Genomic DNA, 24,415 nt, shown 5'->3' on the forward strand with positions numbered 1-24,415 from the left:
CCGACTGACATTTGTGCTCAGACCGCGGGAGTGTTGGGCAAAATTATTTTCATAGTTCCAATTCGTCCAATTCTATGGTCAATAGAAACGCAGCTTATAACTGCTCCTCATAGGCTGATTTTCTTCAGACTGGCAGATGATGTGCTGTTTTTAAAAAAAAAAATGTTTTCGCCTACTTCATGTTGACAGGTTTGAGCTCAGTGTTTTGTTGATTCTGTTGGTCTGACGGTAACCTTTTTTCACAGCATTGCATATGGTGTTGATTTAACGAGTCATTAAAGTAACAGATTGTTGTCTGTATTGTCAGAGGGAAAATCCTAAATGATGGATGGTCTTGCAGACAAAAAAATCCTCAATGGAATTTTTTTGTCACGTAAGCGGCAAGTTGCGGCACAGGAATGAGTTAGCTTTAAATCTAAGACAACAACAATTAGGTGCTCAAGGTGTTTAAAAAAACAAAGCAATTTGCTAAATTGGTTATAACTTTCTAGCTGACAACTCATAAATCAACGAGACAGACAGAAAAAGAGAGAAAGTGAAGATATATACAGATTTAGAGAGGAGTGGTCTCTTCCCCCTATCTGGAATCTGGTCACTCACTTCTTCTCTCCCGCTGACCGACGTGCCGGACCTTTTCCGCTCATTTCTGTTACCGGCAGAAGTGACTCTTGGCGACACAGCGTCTCTGGCTCGCTCCCTCGCTTGATGTATCAATCCCCATGTCATCTGTCACTCCACACATCTGCGGCGAAGTATCGCCATCATCTATGTGCCTGCAGAAGAGGAGGAGGAAGGAGGGAGGGAGGGGAAAAAAACAAAGAGAGGCTGACTTTGATGTTCTGCTGTGAAATGCTTCAGATCAAACCTGAGGTAAATGTGACTGAAAACCTCCTGGAACTACAATGACTCCTACACACACCCACACACACAAGCAAGAGCAACAACATCACTTCGGATCGTTTCTTCTCACTACTTTCATCCAACAGGATCACAGCCTCACAGCGTACGGTTAGATTAGACAATTCTGAAGTTTCAACAGCATCCAAACCCCAAGGATACGAGCGAGAGTAAGAGCAGGGCATGTCCGTGAAATATTGTTTTGACAAATTTGCCTTAACAAAAAGCCTGGATTTTGCTAACTTTTGTAGAGATATATTTTTGTGTGTTTTGGAAGCTGGAGTTTGAAACTTGAGTGCTGACCTCTGCGTATTTTTTTCATAACTTGTCCAGAGCAATTTTGAGGTAATTATGCATGTGTCGTCTTCAAAGACGCCACATGGACGTTTTCTAGCTAACAACCTGAGGGGGAAACATTATCAAGGAAGTTCATGAGACATGCTGACATTTCATGTTGTTGTTTTTTTTTTGAATGGCAGTCTGTGAGAAGCAGATGGTTGCTCCTCCCCCCAAAAATCTGCATTTCTGAAATAATGTGGTAGGAATGAACAAAGAAGCATCTTTTAAAGTGAAACAAACAACAACAAAAAATCTAACATGGTTCTGCTTTAGGGGAATAGCAGTAAAAAATGCATTATTTTATGGGAGTTATTAATTCTTGGACCTCCTTGTAAAAACTGCTGCATTCCCTGGATCATCAAAACGTGCATCTTTTTTGATAACCAATCAATTTCTCACACAGAAATGCAGACTTACTTAAACATACATCCAACTGTACTATGACTCAGTTGGTTGAATTAACCAATAGCTTTACTTCCATTAACCGTAAGATTGCGCAAATTGAAGTTATGAGAATAAATCTGCTTAACGGAAACACACCGATTTTGAAAAAACAAGTGCTAGGATGTTGGTGGTTTTTCAGCGGTATTGAAACACTTTTTTTCCCATCACACGAGTCATGTTATCAACAGGCGGATGTTACTACTGGCGAAAACGCCAAAGAAGACAACAGGAAGTAACAGGAGGTTGACCGTTTGCTTTTGTTTTTTTCGGACAATGTGCAGTTGGCTTCATCAGAGCTCTCAGGCATCACAACGGTTTATAAAACGTTGTGTGTCATTTAAACATGTTGAATCCACAGCTCTGAGGTAAAATCACCATCTACAAATTCCCCAAGATGCCGCATACGCCGCAACTATAATAGGTTTGTCATTCCAACGGCTGAATAAGACGCCGACGTCTCTTCTGATGGTTGATATCGCCATGGCTTAATTATGAATATATCTCATATCGGTTTATAATATATTTGAAGCCCTAATCATGAAAATGAACAAAAATCACAACTTGAAATATAGAACTCTTTCTGCAATGGATCTATATACTTTGCTTTTTGAATTTAATTAGTTAAATAAATAAACTATTCAATTATTCTCTAATTTACAGAGAACGGTCCAAAACGTAGTACATAAATTCAATAAAAATACAGTAAAAAGAAAAACCGAAAAAGTAAGGTAAAGTTAGAAGTAGGGAGAGGAAATTAAAGATAAAGCCAACAGAGAGAAAGACAAACGGCGTGCTGCAGCGCTAATGTGAAACCACATCATTCACAGTCTCCATCTGTGTGTGCATTGGTGTGTCTGTGATTTGTGTCACAGACGATGAGGAGTGAACTTGTGATATGAAGATGTTGCTGTCAACTGCTGTGCTACTGCAAAAACAAAACGGGAGGTTCACAGACCAAAAAAAAAATGTAAAAAAAACCACAGAGAACACAACGCACGTATTCAACGAAAGGCACATTTACATTTTCTTGTTTGCAAGAGATTGAGCCAAGAGCCGAACAGTCAGAACCGGACGCTGAGCGGTATAAACAGACCACGAGCGAAACCGGACAGATGCGTTAGCGATCGGAGCGCGCTCACTCGAGGACACAACGGCGGGTAGAACACAGCGTTCCCTAAATTAGTCAAGAGGCTCCGATTACACGTAGTGTGCACTCAGCTGCGTACAAAAGCCAAAACACGGAGAGACAGACAAGCTATTTGGTGCCACACACAGTAAGAGAGATAAAAGAGAAAAGAGGGAGCGGATAAAACTCAAGATTCAAAGGACACAAATGATAGAAGATGACAAAGGCAGAGACACTCAGATAATTGGAAGAAAGGGAATGACTGCGACACGGGTAAAAGAAGGCAGCGCAACTGAAGAATGTTAATGGCTCGCCATGACATGGCGGATTATAGTTTTATTCTGGGAGAGGAAACGAATTGGAAGTGAAGTTAGATGGAAAGTAAAGACAGTAGGAGTCAACAACGGGTGGGTTAGAGGGAACGCAAGATGTACAAGTGGAAGAAACGTGACGCTGGAAACATGGAGTACAGAAATGAAAGAACAAAGCACCCAAACAACAGATGCGTTTCTATGAACCGTAAAATTGAGCAAATTGAAATTATGAAACTAAATTGGCTTAAAACATTTTTTGACAAGTTTTTGAGCTAGGAAACACTTTTTTTGCATGATCGCGTGATCAACAGCTGGATGTTAATACTGGCGAAAATAAAGACAACAGGAAGTAGTAAGAAAATTATAGTTTGTTTCTTTATTTTGCTCCCTTGTGTTAGTTTCCTTTCCTCAGTTTCTCCTGCCTCAGCTGTTTTGCCTCTAATTAGATCCCAACATTCATTATTACCTGCTTTCGATCTCACCCCTAAGATGGTTGCAAAACTTTAAAAATGTTTTCCAAAAATGCCTCCCATCAGATCTGATTGAACTGTCCTACAACTAAAAAAGGGCAAAGTTGATAGAGACATACCCCAAAAAACTGTAGCTGCAAGGAGAGGCAATTCTGAAAGTACTGACTCAGGGTCAACTGAATCTTGATCTGTGCCTCGATTTTTCAGATTCTCATTTGTGAAAAACTTGTTTCAAGTTGTCCCAAATCCTCTATTCCAGTCAAGTTTCTGGTCAGGTTTCTCAATCTGCTTCCTGGACATGTTTCCAAACATGCTAGAAGATGATGAGAGCATCTCTGATGTCACAGTTGGCATGTGGATGCTGGAGAGACGGAGGAGCTTAAGAGAAGCGCCAGCAGGTACGTAGGCGGGCAGCAGTCGCAGCGGCAGTAAAGATGCACCAAGTGAGGCAGCTTAAATGGACTGGCCAGATTGGAAGGGTGTGTTTGAAATGTTCTGTTGAGTGGTAAGCAGGAGCACAGTTCGAGTAACTACCTGAATTAGCTTCTATGAATAGCTTCATTATGAGGATAGATTTACGACTGTTTAGAGGCATTTTCATCTAAAAACTCAACATTATCTGAACTATCTAGGATTTCTGTTGTACCATAGACGTTTAAGACTTGTTCCGGTCAGAGTTAGCCTGGCGATGGCCTTCCTGCACAATTCTGTTCAATTCGACTTTCACTTCACTGCTCAGTCTGGGATTCCTCCCATTGACTTGGATTCCTCTGGTAGAATTTCAACCAATCAGCCAACAGGAGGAGAAGTTGTGAATGATGATGTATATTTTCTGAGCTGTTGTAGAACTATGTTCCTGCTGTAGTTTTAATAATGGTTGCAGAGGAAGGGAACGAAAATGTTCAGTCCATGTCGGCCGCACCACAAATCGTCACCTTCCTAAAATAATGGCCTAAGTTATTTTTTGCCAAAATAATCTCCACCTCCTTCTTTCCAAAAGATGACTTAGACAAAAAAAATTATTTTGGCAAAAAAAAAAAAAGACTTAGACCATTATTTAGGAAGGTGACGAAATACTGAATTAACATTAGCAGCCACCTCGTTCGGTTCGGCACTTCTTTCTTTGCAGTGGAGGATGGTTGTTTACAACTCAGGCAATTAAGCTTCACAGCGTCGAACTGAGGCTTTACACGTGTCACGGACAAACGTCAGCGATTGGGTGAAGTTAAAAACTTCAGCAGAGTCCACACACACCAATCATTTCTCAATAACCAAAGGTCCAAACCGTCGGTATGAAGCAAAGCGTAGAACAAAGCTGGTTTTTACCAGGCTAAGTCAAACTGAAAGAAGAAAGAAAACGTGTGTGAAACTGGTTGTGCTTTTTACCACACATACACCATTTAGTTGAAGTTTTAAACAACCCATGTTTTCTGAAGTTCTATGAAAAAGATTTTTGATAAAAATTGAAGTCATACATGGTAAGAGCCACAGCTCACCACTAGTTTTGTTTTCATTTTAGTTTACTTCAAACTAACTACCCAAGCTATTGTTTTTTTTAGTAAATCTGATATTTTGTTCTTGATATTTTACAAAGTTTATATGGAGTGCACACATATCAACACCTCAAGCTCAAAATTCTGTTTTATGTTGTATTGGCAGGTGTGTCTTTGCTTCACTTACCCGGGGGTTGTCTTCTCCTTCCTGGTTGGTGCATGTGCATCTACTGCCTGAGGAATGAGGAACCTGAAGTAGTCCTAACGGCCTCATTGGACTGAACCACATGCTTCATTCCTTCAGGAATGTTTAGGGTTTGTTTCAATTTTCTGCGTTAATTTAATGAGTTCCATGGCAGCCATTTTGTCTTCTGCTTCTGCGTCATATGGCTTAGCAGCTAAAACATTGTTTAAGTTTCTCCATAGGTCAGTTTGTCTTACGTTTGAGGTAAAACAATCAAAAAGAATTTAAAACTCAGTGAGATTTTTTATATTTTTTTTATCTATTGATTTTCCGTCTAAGTTTGGCCAAGTAGATACGTTTTTGGAGAAAACGGGAGCATAATACAAATACAAAAAACCTGAACTTGTAAATAATGTAAAACGAACTCTACGAAGTAACGGCTCAACCACAATAGGACTGCAGCCCCAGCATCCCTCTGCAGTTTTTTTGATGAAACAATGTTAATCTTCAATTATTGGTTTTAAGTTGATATCCCCGGATTGTGTTCTTCACCCCACGTCCAGGAGGAAAATTAATAAGGAGGAGAAGAAGAAGGAAGTCCGCAGGAAGGAATTGGAAAATGTCCCTCAAGAGTCAATAATGGAGGCAATGAAAATGGAGCACTTCTCATTGGTACCAGCGCAATGTAGAGAAAAAAATCTGTGAAAGAGAGAAAGAAAGTGCAACAAGGATGTATTATTACTCAACCACACATTACACCCACACCTCAACGGGAGGAATTCATTATTTCCTGAAAGTCCTCTCGGCTATTAATCAGAGGCAGACTCCACCCTACGTTTATCGGAAAGTTTCCGTCAGTAGAGTGAATGAAGCGCACTGCGAGGAGGCACAGAGAGAATGTGAAACAGGAACCATGGAGCAGAGGCAGAAAGTTTGTTTCAGGAGTTCTCAATGGTTTACCGACATTTTATTTGAAGTAGTTCACTGTATTCCTAAAAGTGTCAGAGGATCGGGCAAATTAATGACACAACGTTATGTAAACTGCAGGGAAAAAACAAATATATATTAACATTTTAGCAAGTAAACACATTGGGAATGTACTGCAATGTCTGACAAGTGGAAGCCATAATGACAGAACCATGCAAAGATACCCATACCCCATGTTTTTCATATTTGATTACATTACAACTCCAGACGTAAATGTGTTTTTTTAATTAATTTTAAATTAGCATCCACACTGCAAAAACAGAAATATCTGGGTAACACTTTATTTGACGGGTTGTGAATCAGACCGTCATGACAACGTCATAAACATAACACCTGTCATGAACATGAGTGAGTCTTCATGAATATTTATGACTATTGTCATAAAGTGTCATTCGGTAAATTATGACACTTTTAATACAAAGTTGACATTATCCAAAATATCTTTGTTATGACAACTTGACATTAACCAAGAAATCATGATCTGACATAAATTTATTATAAAAGTATTACTGATTAAACTTTAGCTTTAATAACATAAAGCTACATAATTTTTATAGTTTAATCAGTAATACTTTTATAATAAATTTATGTCAGATTATGATTTCTTGGTTAATGTCAAGTTGTCATAACAAAGACATTTTGAAGAATGTCAACTTTGTATTAAAAATGTCATGATTTACCGAATGACACTTTATGACAACAGTTATAAATATTCATGAAGACTCATTCATGTTTATGACAGGCGTTATGACAGTCTGATTCACAACCCGTCAAATAAAGTGTTACCGATATCGGTATAGTTTTTGGACAACATCATAGTACACTAAAACTAACTTCCAATAAAGTAGTCAACAAGAAATAGGAACTTGTTTTAAGTCAAAACTGATTGAATATTGATTTATTTTTTCTTTTAAAGTAGTAGTTCCAGTGACAGATTTTGTCACTTGTAGCAAAACATTAAAAACAAAAATCTGCCATGGAACTAGAACTTTTAAAAAAAATCAATATTTAAGAACCATTGGCTTAAAACAAGCTCCCATTTCTTGCTGATAAGTTACTTGTAAGTTAGTTTTGCCTTATTCAGTCATATTAAGCTCATTTACAATAGAAACTAGACCAAAAATACATAGTAAGATTTTGTGATTTTGCAGTGGTGCATTGTTTTATCTGAAAAGTGCGTCTCTGCAGTTCCGTCTAAACGTGTAACTTTTCTCCAATCAACAGCCGAAAATACCAGCAGTTCCCAGGCATCAGTTTCTCGTAAACGCAGCCTACAAAACTGCGATAGTGCTGAGGTAATGACTAAAGGGTAATATGGGAGCTCAGAAATAAGATATCCACTGAGAGGAGCAAGGAAATCTTGCCAAGCATCATCTTTGGGGGAAAAAAAGTGCGTGAGCAAAATCCCACCTGGTGGGAAAAGGTACAGCTGGGGGACAGCTGTGACATTCAGTTTACGATGTTGCCATTCTCTGGGGAGCAGAGCAGCTGTAATTGATGTTATCAGTGTTAGTGGAGCTGCATGGACTCAGAGAGCCTGAAAGCCACTGATGTACAGGTGGTGCCTGATGTGACAACTCAACGGAGGATAATCAAAAGTAGAAAAAGGATGAAGAGCTTTCTTTTAAACATGAAGGTTACATTGACAGTTGCATTTTATTTTAGTTGTTTTAGTTTGGGCAATGTGACTCACCACCCAGGGTGCCATCGTTTCAAAAAGTGGCAAGAACACTACAGGAAAAACAAACAAAAAATCATATTAGCTAGTCATTGAATACATTTCTTGCTGATTATTTGATTGTGGGGCCAATTGGGAATCCCCTTCAATGCAGATTATTTACTAACTAGTTCATTAACTCAAAGTGCGGCCACACAAAACATAAAGGTTTTTTTTTTTAAAAAAACCCTACTTCCTTTAAAGTCAGAGATTAGTGATACTCTTAAAATCAGGCAGTATAATTCATTTTCATTCTTTTTCTGTTGCCTAAAAAATCCAGCGGTCCTCGGGGTGCACCCTCATCCATACTTCAGAAATGTCCCCGCTACCACAAACCTGATTAGATGGAATAAATTGCCTCAGTATCTCCATTTCAGTTAGAAACAATTTGCTCCCCCGTCGTCATTCTCACCGTTTAACCTGGAGGGAGATTAAATCAGAGTGAATCAAACCATCTCTGTAATCCTCAAAATGTTCAGGATTTCATTGGAATAAAGAAGCGGCGCTCCCAAGGGAGCCCAGACGTCAAAGTGTCACTGTGTAAAACGAAAGAGTCTCTCCGGTGAGTTGAATTCACACCACAACACATATGTGAAAATAGAAAAGGGAAAAAAAGGGGAAGAAACTGAGGACAATTGGGAAATTGAAGGCAGAATATGCCGTCTAGTCTGTGTGTGTCCACTTGGTGATTACTTCAACAGCTACAAAGTTAACACTCAACTGTGATTCCCTTTTCTGCCAGTTAAGATGTTAAGGAGGAAACACAGTTATTTATTATATCAGACCCACAAATATAGCAGATAATGGCCATAGCAAAAGTAGCTGCGTTTCCATTACAAATGTGCTCAAAACTTTGTCAGTATTCTGCTTATGTTGAAATAAACCACACGATTTTGCAGTTGCCGTGTTGAATTGAATAAGAAATGCGAAGTAAATCACATGAATACGTTTGTTCACACAGTAAGTGACTGAAAAACATGCTGCGCAATCATCCTCAAAATACTTCCTGTTTCACAAGAAACAGGAAGTAGTTCTGTTTCACTTCCTGTTTCATGTGATGTGAAACAGGAAATTTCCATTGCAGTTTCACAACTTCGATGCGGCTAAATAAAGCTACCTCATCCCATGTCATGAAACGATGGTGTGAGGTGGTGAGGCAGATGCTTGAGACCCAGGTGGAAATGAAAATGATGATTTTAATGGTGAGAATGGCAAACCAAAATCCAAAAGTCCAAAACCCCGGCAGCACTGCTGAGTCGGAAACAGGGGCTCAACACAGGTAGCAACAGAGCAAACGAGTGGACTGACACAACTGACTGAGGACATAGATGCCAAATGAGACGAAGACCCGACAGAGACGCTGGGACACAGGTGACATTAAATACACGGGAGGGTAATCACAGAAACGAGACACACCTGGGAAACAATCGAGGGGAAGACAGGACAACACAAAGACTCGGGGACACAGAAAACTCTAATTAAATACACAGAAAACACAGAACATGACATCCCAGCGCCAAACCTTTTATCAAAATTGGCATTTACATCCAGCAAATTTATTTTCGAAAAGTCAAACTGCATAGTAATGTGGTGAATGGAAATGCAGCTAGCAATTATTAGATTTTTTATTTTGTTAGTTTTTGGACATATTATGAGTAGACTATCCTTTCAAGCTCACCACCGTTTCCTTTTACAAGAGACATATTTATGGTAACAAGTGGAGAGGATGCAAGTAATAAAAGTCAAAAAGAAATCTATTATCCCATCTACCTCTACACACACATGAACATTAATGACATCCCACTCCTATTTGTTTTCAAATGGAATAAGACGGGATGTTGCTCATTCCATTGGTTCATTTTTATTTATGATGTTGCCAACGTGATGTTGACCCATCCTTTGAAGGTATAACAGCTCAAACCCCTGTTGGGAATTTTTTCCATGAGGTTTAGGAATGTGGTTATAGGAATTTTAAGACTATTGTTCTAGAAAGGCATTTGTGAGGTCAAACTCTGATATTGGCAGAAGTGGTATTTCTCGCTCGAAGATGGTTTTCTGTCAGGCTGAAGTCAAGGCTCAGCAGGTCAGTCAAGTTCTTACACACCACGTTTGTCCACAGGTACATAATCTTGTTGGGAAAGAGGAGGGCCAGAAACTTTGGAGCATATAAAAGTCCAAAAGACCTTAGCTTGCCAAAGTATTAGTACTAGTTCATTTCACTGGAATTAAGGTGCCAAGCCCACAATGAGAAAAAAAAAAAAACACCCTTCTCAAAACAAGTAAAAAAAACATGGAAAACGAGACGTTTTTTTCTGAACTGTAAATGAAAACATGAACAGATGCACAGATCCATCAGATGTTTGCCAATTGCTGGTGGCTAGTCTGAAGGAGCTGAGCGAGGAATGGCTGCTCTGTGAAATGGAAGCTCAGAAGAGGAGTTCTATCGCGAAGTTGGTGCTCGTCCTTGGTTTTGCACAGCTGGATGGTTGCCACAGGAGATTAAAGTATTTCTCAAACATGCATGTGAGAATCCAGGAAACTCTCCAGGTAAGGAATAACAATATAACATGATGTAAAGCTAAAAAAAAAGTCAATTTTACATAACACTGCCTCTTTAAGCTCCGTTTGTCCTTGAAGTTGCTTTATTTATCTTTTCTTCTTTACTAGCTTACTGTGCCTTTTTCCTGCATTTGGATTCTTTCAACCCTCTGCATTTTAAGACAGTACAAGGACTCACAATGAATTTCCAAATTTATGATAAACACTTGTTCATAAAAACCCATCCCTACTAAAAAAAACCTTGACGTCAATGGGTCAACGCTGTGTTAGTTAGTCTCTAACTACCGTTTCTTTCCGTTTAGGTAAATAAAAATATGTGGAGGGTTTTGTGGGCACCAGATGGGGTCCAGTTGTGGCGTGGGTTCTCCATGTGACTCCGTGTATATGTGAGTGAGCACTCAAGACGAGCTGTTAATACAACAGGGAATAATAACCAGACCAACCGGACAGATGTCCCAGATGGGTTTTTAATGCCTGCATTACATCGCCAGTAGTGTGTCATTGGCTGTTCTGTCAGCTCATCTAATTAGAGGCCAAATTACTTTCCCTGCTTTGGTGGATTTTGTGATCCTCTGGTCATTTGGTAAGTTTAAAAATGTATTTAAAAAATAAATAAATAAAAAAACCCTGATATTGTTTTCTTCTGATCTTATAAATCTGAATATTTCTTACAAATTGGCAATTTAGTTCCAGCCTCTGGCACTGAAACGGCTCTCAGCCGATGGACTGAGTTATTATACTTCTCTCAGTGTGTTTTATAGAGACTTTGTTATACATTTGTGATCAGTTGATTTGGCTGTGAGGCACGTTGTAATCCACTGGCAGAACAGCCTCCAACTCAATTAAATAAACATAGGCTGTTGATTAAACCTTGCAGGAATTTGAAACTTTCTAATCATATAAGGATGAGGCTCGCAAGAGCCAAATGGAAAAAAATTTGCATTTCCGTTCAAAAGCGAACCACACTGAATTTAATTTCACAGTGGATGAGTTTGGGGAAAATGTGTTTATCTGACACCCAGAATTTTATACATGTATACCACTTTTATTCAATGCAAAAGATAATCAAATTATGTTAAAGTAAATATCAGTTTTGACATTTTATATTCTTCACATATTAACAAAAAGCATGTGGAAAGTTATTTATTGCATTGTAAATGCAAACATATTACTCAACATACTGGTGATACTCCAAATGCTACTGACAGCATTTAAGCTAACTTAAATGCTGTGCTAATTGAGCTAATTTTAGCTCAAACAATATTGTTTCCATACTGAATGGATTAAGTCAGTATCAGTCAGTACAGCAGTGATACCGCACAGCCTACAGACAGCATTTAAGCTAACATTAGCATGCTACCTCATTTTAGCTTATACAACGTTTACATACTAAGAGGGATAAGTCAATGTTAGTCAACATATCCACATGCTAACATTTTAGCTAACCTTAACATTGTTGCTAATTTTCAGCATCAGAACCACTGATTCTGGTTCGACTGATACACACACACACACACACACACTTTGGCAATACCCTTTTAAATTTCTTGAGAAATGTTCTAGTTGGGGCCTGCAATAGCAATGAATATGAGAGCAGTGCACTGCCTTGTGAACCTGATGGTAATTTACACTGTGCTACGCTGTCAGCACAATTACCGTGGCAAGCTTCCCTGATGATATAACTAAAACTCAGACAAAATGGACATGGCAAACAGACAGATGTCTGCGTGTGTCTTCATATTTAACGTTAAGCATAAATAGCCGATTACCATGCCATAGATACAGTTCCACTGTCTGCCATGTCTGATTTTCAGGGATCCACATCCATCCCTTTTCAAGTATTCTTGCTCATGAAAGGCTGGACTGTATTAAGAGATTGTCACATAGCCGCCTGGCTCCTCTAGATATGTGTACGTCTGTTGTGTGTTTCTGTACACTTGAGGACTGATTGAAATAATTTTAGGATGTGGTAAAGACCCGATCTTTTTAGTTTGGTTGCACACATGGGAGCTTGGGGTTCAAACAATTTGTCAGACAATCCCTCCCTCCACCCCACACCTACGCCTCATAAAACCTTTTCTTGGGCCTAAAAATAAAACCATTGTGAATGTGCGGCTTTGCTTGTATCATCTGCCAGTGCTATTAGTGAGAAAACCTGTATGCTCGCAAACAAGCTGCAAACTTAACATCTTTTTGATGCTAATTCTGTCTGGTACCTGTCTGGTAAAAAAACAGAGGGGGTTTTTGCTTTTATGAGTTCGTGGAATTCTGCGAGAGTTTAATAAATCATTATTTATTACGCTTTTACATTGTTTTCAGCTTTCGTGTAGAATACAAATGAGGGGGTGAGTTGCATATCACTTTCATGCACACATTTCATATGTATGCAAATGGATGCAGTGAAACATTGGGAAGCTTGTTGAAATTTAAAGGGGGCTACATTTTGGTATTGAATAAGAAAATTAGAAAATAAGCAGCCTCAAGGTTAAACAGTAAAAACATCATCCGCAGCTTGTGTGATCATGTTTTCTCCACGATAGCACTATGTAAACACACGCAGGTATTAAGATGGATTATAACTAAGTGTGCGTGTGCGTGTGTGTGTGTGTGTGAGCAGCAGTCACTCTTCATGTTCTTCAATAGAACGCTGATTCAGTCGTCCCTGAGCTCTGTGCTAGCATCTGATTGTTCACGGTGAGACAGATTTGACCCAGGAATGTCTGGCTTCTTTATCTCTTATAGTTTATGTAATTAGAGTGTTTAACACAACACTGTTGTTAACAACGGACCTAAACTAAGAAAGGGGATTTAATATCTACGTGGCACCACAAAACATATCTGTCCTCTCAGCCTGTAATAGCTTTTACTAATCTTACGTTTGGGGGACCAAAGCTAAAAGAATATCCACTGAGAGGGAGAATTTTGTTAAGAAGGTGTCACTTAGCAAAAATCTTGGAATATCAAAAACAATTTTGTTCTTTTTAAAAATATGTGTATATTTTTAAGGTGACATAAATTTCTACAGTAAATAATGTATGCATTTATGTAGTGGCATATATTCACACTATCTGCTTATTTATTCAGACTCAGATATGTCACTATATATCTATACTGTGTAAAATTCTTCCTATTAATTTGTGTAACGTTTAATTATGTCAAGATTTTCTTTTTTTAATATCTAATGATGAGGGTCCATCTGAAAATATAGTATGGAGCTTATGGGGTAGAAGTTTGTAAGTTTTTTACTTCTTCCTACTTCTTTTCGAACATGCTAAGATTATGTATTGCTTCCATTCACTGTTTATGTGTTACTTTACACTGCTATCATGTTTGAAATAATTTTGTTTTTAAAGAATTGAATTTTGAATTGAAGGATACACACTAACTCACTAAATTTGTGGGATCGGTTGCAGAAAATCTGCAAAGAGGAAACTAGATAATGAAAGATATTAGAAGTTTTGTGTCCTGCATTTGGCCCATAATAAAGAAAGTTGTATTTTACAGTGTGATCACGTATTCTCAATGTCCTTGCATGTCATATTTTAGTTGTAGAATAAAATGAAACTAATTGTTTTGATTATAACTGCATTATGAGTTCGACTATTGCAATTCTACATGTGAAACAAAAATTGCTACTGCTCCAGTAAAGCCTAGTTTCAATTTTTTGTTTTCGGTAATAATAGAATCTCCCATTTCCTATTAGAAACAAACTTCCTGCTTGAACAAAAATAATTAAGAATGCATGGGTTTAACATTATTGCTGATAAAACTATATCTGGGATATGCTATTATGTTTTCACTGTTGAGAGATGGATTTTAGAGAAAAATATAAAGAATAACAAAGTTGTTTTAGAGATTAGGGGTGTCGAGGGGACAGAACCGGAATGACACAATGAAAGAAGAAGGAATTAAAAGCAGAAAAGACTGACAAATCACCGTGGAAACCAGGTTTCTTGGGTTGTGATTACTGGAGTGGGAACAGGGGAGATTGATTAATGGACGTTGAAAGAAGCTTTAGGGAAACATTGACACGGGGAGCTGAGCGGAAAAATGACAAAACCCCGATCCTCAAGGTGAACACGAGGATCACATAAACAACGGACGAAACCGAATGAGACTGAACAGCAGAAAAACAGGGAATACAAGGTCAAACATTAACTCAGTGCGCATTAGCAACTAGATTACCAAATTAGAGCAGAGCGTACAACTCAAAACACAAATTTGTACAAAAAAACTCCTGAGGAGTACAGAACAAAAACACTTTAAATGCTTGTCGTTTAAAACACTAACTCTTGAATCAACTGGTGTAGCTTGATCGGATGTAGTTACACGATTGATTTGCAACGAAGCTGCCGGATAGATAAATAAATAACTAAAAACTGAGGGCAGGATGAGGGGGGAGAAAAATCTGACAGGAGTAAAAACATTATGACCCAGAGGAACTTAAAAAGGGGCAGAAATAGAGACACACAGAAGAAATGACATGACTCTTCAAGAAAGGCTGTCAAGGTGCACTTTGCCCTTGAGTGGGCACCGGCACATTCCTCCATCTCTCCGCTGTCTTCCCCTTTCAATCCATTTCTCTCTCTCTCTCTATCTTTCTCTCTCTCTCTCTCTCCCCAGGCCTCACAGGAAATTTTGTGTGAAGAAAAAGAACTGGTCTGCAAACACTTGGGGAGTTGTGACACATCTTGCTCTCTCGCTCCGGATATTTATACCTCACCACATTTCATCGTTGAACCTTTGCCCTTTACTTTTTTCCTCTTTAAATAGTGTATGCTGCCAGTGAACAAGATGACATGCAGACAGTGGAAGTGGGCAGGAGATCCATCAAGAAACCACAATATTTCTCTTCTTCACCTTACACAGGTTGCTTCGCCCCGCAAGCTGACCGAACGAACCGAGACTTTGACGGAGTTGTTCTAGCGTGCAGGATATTTACCGTCACCAGGCTTGTTAATGCAAAAGAAATAATAATTAAAAAAAGGCTTGTTAATTTTATTTCCCATATGGCCGTTTCCACAGAAACAGCTGGGACGCGCTCAGGAAAGTCGGCCGCTGACGAAAAATCCTTGGCAATCGAGCGGGTGAACCATCTGCTTCCGACTATCTGGAAGTTTCAAACCAATCAAGTGAACTGATTAGATCGGGTTAGCAATCTCAACTTGTCGTCAATGCTGCTGGAAAGACATTTGCACAGAGAAAGGCCTTGCTTTTCTCTAAAAGAATCATCATTAAAGGTTAGATGAAAGTTAAAAGTTGGATGAAAAGTTGCTCCGGTAAAGTTTGGTACTTGGTTATGCCAAGAATGACAAAAAGGATTGCAGTGCTGGCAAGTTTACATGGATTCAGTTCCTATATATGATGGATTCACATTGAGAAGGCAAGGGTGATGGTTACCTCAGGTTTTTTTTAAATATTAATTTTCTTGTATCCCTCTGCTTATGTCCTGTTGTCAGTCCTTTGTCGCAACAAAAACATAACAGATACAGATTACTTATTGGGGGGAAAGCAAGATAACTTTGGTACGCCTCATCTCTACTGACATATTTCTACGACTCTACAACAATTTCCACTTGCCGTTACAAATGAATAAGGCAAAGATTTTCCCGTCAATGCGGTCAACGAAATTATATTTTAACAAATGTGCCCAATGCACATTTGATTCAGTCTTTTTTCAGGTAGACAAACTTTGACAGTAAGGAATTTAGATGGGAAACAGAGGCTGTAATGTTTTTATTATAAAATATTCATCCAGTTCTGCTCTGAAGTTTACAGACATCTAAAAGAAACGGCAGGCCTCACATCTGAGTAAATTGTCCTCGACACTTTCCATCTTGAGCAGCTGCTTCAGACAGCCATCAAAAGGCTTCATTGTGAATTCTGGTTTCCTTCCAGGTGAATTGAAGGCTTCACTTTCCAAACTTTGCTCACAAGCTCAATTTGGAAAGCAACTTTTAAGAAAAATCGATCCTGAATTTTCCCTCACCACCAAGTCTGAAAGGGATTGTCCACACACCTTAGATTCTCATGTGTATTATTTCCATTCATGAAAGGCAAGTGGAGCAAGTGTAGTACTTTACCCTGGTAACCAAATCTTCCCTTTCCAGCCTCACTTGGTGTCTCCCTACGGGAGAGATAGTCCTCTTGTGGGTTGCATGCTTTGAATCACTAATTATGTCTTTATGGGACAAAACTAAGACCTCACACAAAAGACGCAATGCGCCTGACAAGATACAGTAATGTCCATTCAACAGAACCCTGTAAAAGTATGGTGGGATGCCACACTTATGCCAGTACCAATACCTCACAAGTCCTGTGAGGTAGACATGCCTTTGGCTGACTGTGCCCTAAAGTGCTAAGGAGGATGTAGCCCCTGGCACACATAAGCCTCCCTAATCTCTTCCACAACACACTGTGCCAATAAGTGAGTAACCTATAATCTGATCTCCGACTGCAGTCTATTTGTATTTAATGGCGCATTGGTCAGAATGTCAGGAAAGACACTCCAAAAAGAAAGTGTTAGCTTTATCTTGGGGGTCATTTTAGGTTAGGTTACATAATCCTAAGTCACTCTTCATTCTTTATTGAGTTTAGGCCTCCCATGCAATGCATGGAGGCACCTGTTATTCTACACTGCCAGTAGAACGTCGGATATAACCAGCAATGATGACTAGCATTGACATACTCCATGTATTATGTAAAGCTTAGCTTTTATGTAAAAGTTGGCTAAAATGCTAATGTTAGCTTATATGTTGACCATTAGTCTGTGGGCTATTGCTAGCGATGACTCACATCCCACAAGTAGTGCCAACATGCTAGTCACACTACACACTAGTGATAGCAATCATGCTAAAGTTAGCCTTCCAGCTAAAGTAAGCATTCTAAGTAATTTTTTATATATATGCTATGTTTAATATACTGAATGGAGTAAGTCCATGTTATTCCACATTCTAGTGATACTCCAGATCCTACTGGTAGTGACAACATGCTAGCCACTAGTAGTGATAGCAACCATGCTCATGTTTTTATGGAGAAATAGGACAGGCAAGTATAAGCTTTGGCTTCAGGATATTCCTTTTTTTTTGGTAAATTAGTATTTGTGTTTGCTGTGTGTAATGTTGATAATTTGCCAAAATAAAGTGAAGTGAAATTAGCCAAAATTAGCTCATTTTTGATATATTAGCTACATTTAGCATACTGAATGGAGTAAGTGTCCATGTTGTTCTGCATGCTAGTGAAAGTCCCCATGCCACTGATTACATGTTCGATAACCTTAACATTGCTGCTAATTTTCAGCATCAGGACGTCTGATTCGGGTCTGACCGTATTCCAACGCCCATTCATGACAACTAACACATGTCAACGGTTATGAAGTGTGGTGTTTAACAATTGTAACAGTAGATTAAGGTCTGGTCTGCAGACATCTTTGTTTCTTTATTTACCTCCACCGCAGACTCCCTTCCATATAAAGACCGAGCAAATAGATATGTACAGAGGTAGGGAGTAATGCAGCATGAAATTAAACACGCTGCAGGGATTTGGTATTTTGCTCATTAATGGTATTAGTCTAATGTATCCGCGTGGGCCTGAAGAAACACAAATGTTAGAGTTAATGTGAGAACTAGTAGGAGAGTCAGCCCAGATATTGGCATCTCTTCTTTTCAGTAAAATTAAGTCCTCTGTGATTTGGTGTGTGTTTGCAATATATATAAAAAAGGAAACGTTCAGCCTGTTTTGTTGTCATCCAGAAAAGCAGATGGACATTTAAAGAGTTCAAGCAACTCTACACATTGCCAACATAATCAGAAAGAGTTGCACGAAAACTAAACCTTAGAGGAAGTTGTCTATAAATAAAATTTGTCTACACTTCAGTTATTTTTTATGTACTAAAAGTTGTGCAAGAGATAATTGAAACAAGATTAATGGAAGAGGCAACTGAAGAATAAAGAGTGGGGAAAATATCTGTAGTATCAGCAAGAGTTTTTTAATCTTATTTTCTTTCTTTTGGGTGGTTCATAAAAAATGATCCAATTACAGGTTTTAAAAAGCTTACTTTAATGCTTTTAAAATTAAATTATGTCTACAAGGAAATCTATGCAGGGTATCCTCCTAAAACAATTCAACACTAGTGCACCTAAAACCAACCAGAATACAACGAGACATTAATTTGCTCATCCTGATTGCTATTTTTAATTAAGAATAATTACTTAGTCTAGCATGCATGCTTGAAGATGAAAAAAACTGGAGTACATGTGGAAAAACCATCAGCACATAGATTTCTTGTAGGAAAAACAAAGGGGAGAAACTGTACCTAACGTAATACAGCCCTGCAGCTGCGGACACTTAGCCCTAACAACGTCTTTACGTTCAAATCAAACTACAGCATCCGACTGCATAATAAGAGAAAGCTATTCTCGCCCACAGAGGACGGCTACTCCCTAACTGCCTCATTTAAAATCCATGCTTTGCTCCCTTCTCTTGTCTTCATCAGCAGAAAAAAAAAGATTTACAAAATGCCTGCCTGTTGGGTATTCTAGAGTGCTTAGGCATTAATAAGAAGTGCTCCTACACCGGTTGCAGCATTTTTACCGTGGTCTTTGACTTTAGAAGTTGAGTTTTAGGACAGGGGTGTCACTAGATGTTAAGGACAAGGGGGCCTTAGCCCCCAGGAGATGAACAAACATAGCAGTGAAGAACAGAGAAGTCACTTTTCCACTTTTAAAATAATGGTTAGGGTAATACAAATTTTTGCAACTATAAATTATGACTAAATAGAAATATTAGTTAACATTTGCTAACTATCTCAGCAAATGTTGCTGAGGTAGTTATGCTTTTCTGGGGGTTCACACCGAAAATTGTTAGGTACTCTTTGAAGAACATTTGTGCAAACTTTCATGTTTGTATCACCTTCTGAGAGATTCTAGTCATGTTTTATCTCAATTAGGGATTCCTCGAGTGATTCGAGTACCTCGATTATTAAAATTCCTCGAGGAAAACTGATCTGCCTCGAAGCCTCGTTATATTATGTTTTATTATTTAGCGCACCGTGTTCCGGCCAGGACTTTATTTGCACTCTCACTTCCGCCTGAGTTGTTGACGAAAGCTAAGTGTTAGCAGCATAACGTCCAATTTTCAACTCCGGCCTGGGAGGATTTTACTGATTCATGATAACGTCCGGGTTTTTGTCGCTTTTCGGGGGACCAATGAACATCCTTAAAATGACGGGAGTGATGCTTGGAGTACGACAGGAGCTGCTGGTTCAGAGCAAATGACGGGGACGAGCACGGCGGGATTATTTATACAGGTGAGCGGATGGACTGAACACTGCGGACGGTTGTGCTTTAGATGCGTAGTTTTCATCAAAATACCGGAAAATAAATTTCATATCATTCCGGTTGCAACAAGTGGGTGGCGAAGCGCATCGTGACGTTAGATACCTGGTAGATGTGTTTCTGTGTGTGACGAATGCAGGTGTCAAATCCCGTCGCTAACATGAACACAAACGCTATAAATGTCTGGGCAAGGTGGGAGTTCATTAAACTGACCGAAGATGAATACATAAACGAAAAGCTGGAGCATAGACATTTTTTATAATAGCCTGCTCACAAATAGGCAGGCTATTTGTGAGCCTGCCTCAATTTCAAATTTTTGTATAACTTTTCTTCAGGTTAACTCAGAAAGTGAGCTATTATCGTTACAAATTAATTTTCTAGAATACAGAAAAGTTATTGTTAGGGAAGCTCAAATGTGAAAAAATTGGACTGATATTGATATGTGATAGTAATACTGCTGTTATGTTAGATTTACCAATGCTTTATTTAATCTTTTCTTTATCCGATTACCCAATTAATCGTAAGAATAATCAATAGATTACTCAATTGCTAAACTATTCGTTTACAACAGCCCTAATCCCAATTTCTCAGACTATTACACTACGAAGTAAATGGAAACTGACAGATTTATGTTAATTTTTGAGTAAAACATGATAGTTTATATGATTATCTAGATTCATATTCTGGGCACATTAAGTTTAATTTGTTGGCTGTTTGGATACAACGGTGTGGTTTCATTCAAGTGTTGAAGTGACCTAGTCCAAGTACATACCTACGTTAAATAAAGACTAGGTGACGAGACTTGAAAGTTAATATTTGCAGAAACTCTCCATACAATCTGACTGAGTTTGAGATATTTTACATTTTAGTTGCAAAGTTGGTAGAAACACCCCCCCATATTTGGTGCAAAAGTTCGAACACATGCCTCACTTTTAGATTTTTATTACAAATTATAAAAATCTAAGGCGGTGCCAGACATTAAAATTCTATTTCAATTAAAAAACATTTCTTTGCCATAGTGCCTACAAGCTTTTACTCTGGTCCTATGCTTCCTCCAGTAGGATCTGGTCGCTGATCTGATTACTTAATGCTCTTAAACAGGTCAAGAGAAAAGGGGGTTTACAGCCTCGAGTCTTTTTGATAAATTGATCTATAAAGACCATTAAAGTATTTTAGCCTACTTTTCTTTTTCTTCGTCAGTGGTAACAAACCCAGTGCAGGGCTGTTGCTATTCATTAGGCAGTTCATTAAAGAAGCTCCACACTGTAGCAATAAAACTACTTCAGTGCAGTACAAATGTGCTTCCATAAATCTACTCCTATTTGTTTCCTGTAGGCAAGTGCTGCTGCATGCATTTCAGTTTATTTCATTACACCCTAAACGAAAACTGGCTCAAGCAGCTGAAAAGTCACTGTGGTCAGAGTAAAACCGCTATTGAAATAATGGGTGAGGTCCAGACATACCGACTTGTATAACAAATCGCTGTCGTTTCTGATTTTGACAGAGGAATAAAACCACAATTTTATGCAGCATTTTCATAAAGATTGTATACGTACTTTTTTACACATATACTGCTAAAATGTTCCATCACGTTTTTAATGTATTAATTTCTTTAAGGTCTTTTTTTGTTTTTAGCCCAGTTTAATTTTTTCTGTCGAGGACCTTGAATTATCCTGTTCATGAATGCCGCTACATAAACTTGGTTGCACTGCCTAGACATTGTCATTGAATGGATCAGGAAGACTTAACCCAGCAAACACAAGAATGGTATTCACTGTACCTTGTGGAGGCAACTTTATGACAGTTTGTTGATAAGATCTCTCAAAACCCAACAACAAATCCAAAAAAAAGACCAGCGCTCTGGCAGCCTTATCGTCAGCACAGTTTGGACTCATCATCCACAAGGAGAAAACCAAAATCCTTAAAATAAACTCCAACTGCTTCAACTCAATCACTCTGAATGAAAAGTAAGGAAGTACAGTCTTTCACGTATCTGGACAGTATCATCGACCAGCAAGGTGTAATAAATGCAGATGTCAAGTTAAGGAAAGGCAAAGAGTTCCCTTTATTCAGCTCAGGAATAACTGGACATCTAGAGAGCTGACGGTGACCACCGAGATCCGACTGTCCTCTAGCTGAAACTAACAGGACAAGCAAAGCCTCAAGGAGAAAAATGCCAGAACAGCTGCCTCAGAAGGATTCCCCACATTCGCTGGCCAGAGACCATCGGTAACATCAACCAACTAGAAACAACCTGCCAACTCTCACTAGAGGCAGAACTCAGGAAGAAACGATGGCGCAAGGTAGGGTACACTGTACGCAAACCACAAATCAACATCACCAGACAGGCTCTCAAGCGGAAACTTGAGGCAGATGAAAAGGAGGCCGTCCAAGAAACATCTTAAGACATCAAGAAGATGGTCTACAACAAGCAGCAGCGACAAAAAAAATGGCTCAGGAGAGACATCTCTGGAGTTCCTAATTTGGGGGACCATACTCTGGGACGGTATGAAGGGCAAAAAAAAGAAGACGACACCTAAGGACTTGGAATTGCTGCCTAAGTTACACGTATATCCGATGAACACAAAAATATTCAGAAGCACTTTCAGCTAATCTTTGCCCTCATCAAATGTCTCAGTTGTGCCATTTTATCCTGGCATGTTGTTTCAAATCCTGTAGTTACTTTAGATAAAAGCTGGAGGTGACCCTTGCCTTGCAGAAGAAGAAGCGGAGGGGGGTTGAAGGGAGAGGACGCCTGTGAAATGATCATACTGAACAGATGACTCACCCAGGAGCAGCTAAGAAGTAAAAACATTCATTAACTTTGCATTTTTCCTGCTCATTCATCAGCACTGATGAGGGTCCTCCTCTCTGCCGCCTTAAAACGCAGTTATCTCTATCCTATCCACCTAACGCCTATCCACCCTTCGTCCATCCAATAGCTTATTCTGAAATTTAGAGCCATTTCTCCTTCTCCTCTAACAGAACGAGTTCACGTGGATTGGCAAAACATTTCCAGCAAAGTAGGAAGTGGGAGGTAAAGGGGAGTGTGGTGAATCCAAAATCAAAGTGATTCTTTCCAGTCGACACCAGAATTGATTGATTCTCTTGCCAGGGATGCTGAACGTTTGTGGAAAATGATATAAATGCAACAAAAGTACTTAACACTTACTGATGAGAAAGAAAATATTACTTGTGTCATTCTGTTTTGGAAATTGAATACAGGATTCACTCCATGCAAGAAAACAAAATAAAAAATGTTTCTTAAAAAAAATTAAAAATAAAATAAAAATCTGAACTTTTGCACTTATCAAAGGGGACAACACTATCGAAGACTGTAGCTTCTGTAAATGAAACCTGCTCCAGTTCTGAGCCATGCGGATCCCCGTTTTATTTGTAGTTTTATAGCTAACAATTTGGGCCACACATTCAACATAACTAATTGAAATATGATCAGTACAAAGCATTCCCAAGACAAGTCCAGTATGACACTAGGTCATAAAAAATCTGAAAACGATATGATTAGGCATACAGTAGGAAACTTAAGGAACATTTACATGATGTATACAAAATGTTGCATACAACATTCCTTTTGGTACCTGAAAAGGTTTTGAAACTAAAAAAAGTATAAGAGTAAAACAGGATGAAAAGGGAGAAATGACCTACAACCTTTGTTGACCTTCTCATTGTTGCACCACACAGTACAAAGCCCTTTTTTTTTTTTTTGCTATAATAGTAGAAATTAGAAAATCATCTATCTGTTGCGCTGAAAAGCTGTGCTTGGACATGTCTTTTGCTAAGAAAAAAAAAAGCCTGTTCACAATGTGTGAAAGTGATGAAGGAGTCAAAGGCAGAGGGAAGCCTAACATTTCAGATGTCAGCAAAAGAGATGGGGGCCCAGCAGATCATTATCGCCCCGCTGCAGAGGTGGTGAAAGAAGATCCCAGCCCATCTTTGCGGAAAATAAGAAGAAAATACTGTCAGAGGGAGACCCTCCATTCGTATGAGCAACACGCAGACACCGACCATTTTACAGCCTAATTTCCAGTGGGACGCTGGATGTTTTCTTTATTGTACGTCAGCGAAGGTTTGATTGTCTCCTGCTCTGACCTGTACACATGGATTGGTTTGCAGTTTGAGCACTCAGCCTTCCCGAGAAAGACATCACAGCTGGAATGATACGAGTTACTTTTCTTTATTATTATTATGAATTTAAGCTTGGAGGAGGATTTTACCCAGTTGACTGGATTTTATTTTGGCAATTTGGCTGCTTTCTTTTTAATGATTAAAAAATAAGACTTGTGTTCCTTTAAAGAAACTTATAAATAATAAAACTACTAATATAAGACTGAATTTACTGCTAATACCTCATGATGTGTCATTTAAAAAAAAACCCCAATACTTTAAATGATGTTTTTACTTTAAAAACTATATTAATTCTTTTTATTTTACTGCTTGTAGGCAATCCCTTAAAAAGGAGACAGGCACAAGTCCCATAAAGCTGCTGCCTGGTCTGCAAAGCATCTTAACAGGAGCTACTTCCAAAAAAA

At 38.7% G+C, this 24,415-nt stretch overlaps 1 protein-coding gene across 1 annotated transcript in view; it reads right to left on the bottom strand.

Annotated features, from left to right (window-relative positions):
- htr2cl1 (5-hydroxytryptamine (serotonin) receptor 2C, G protein-coupled-like 1) overlaps window positions 1–24,415 on the bottom strand; it is a 167,255-nt gene that overhangs the window by 44,006 nt on the left and 98,834 nt on the right. The window contains exon 4 of the mRNA XM_028039372.1: window positions 601–773. The gene's annotated coding sequence lies outside the window, so the exon portion shown is untranslated. The remainder of the gene's footprint in view (window positions 1–600; window positions 774–24,415) is intronic.

The sequence above is a fragment of the Xiphophorus couchianus genome, chromosome 14 (genome assembly GCF_001444195.1).
Source record: "Xiphophorus couchianus chromosome 14, X_couchianus-1.0, whole genome shotgun sequence".
In the NCBI taxonomy this organism is placed as follows: Eukaryota; Metazoa; Chordata; class Actinopteri; order Cyprinodontiformes; family Poeciliidae; genus Xiphophorus; species Xiphophorus couchianus.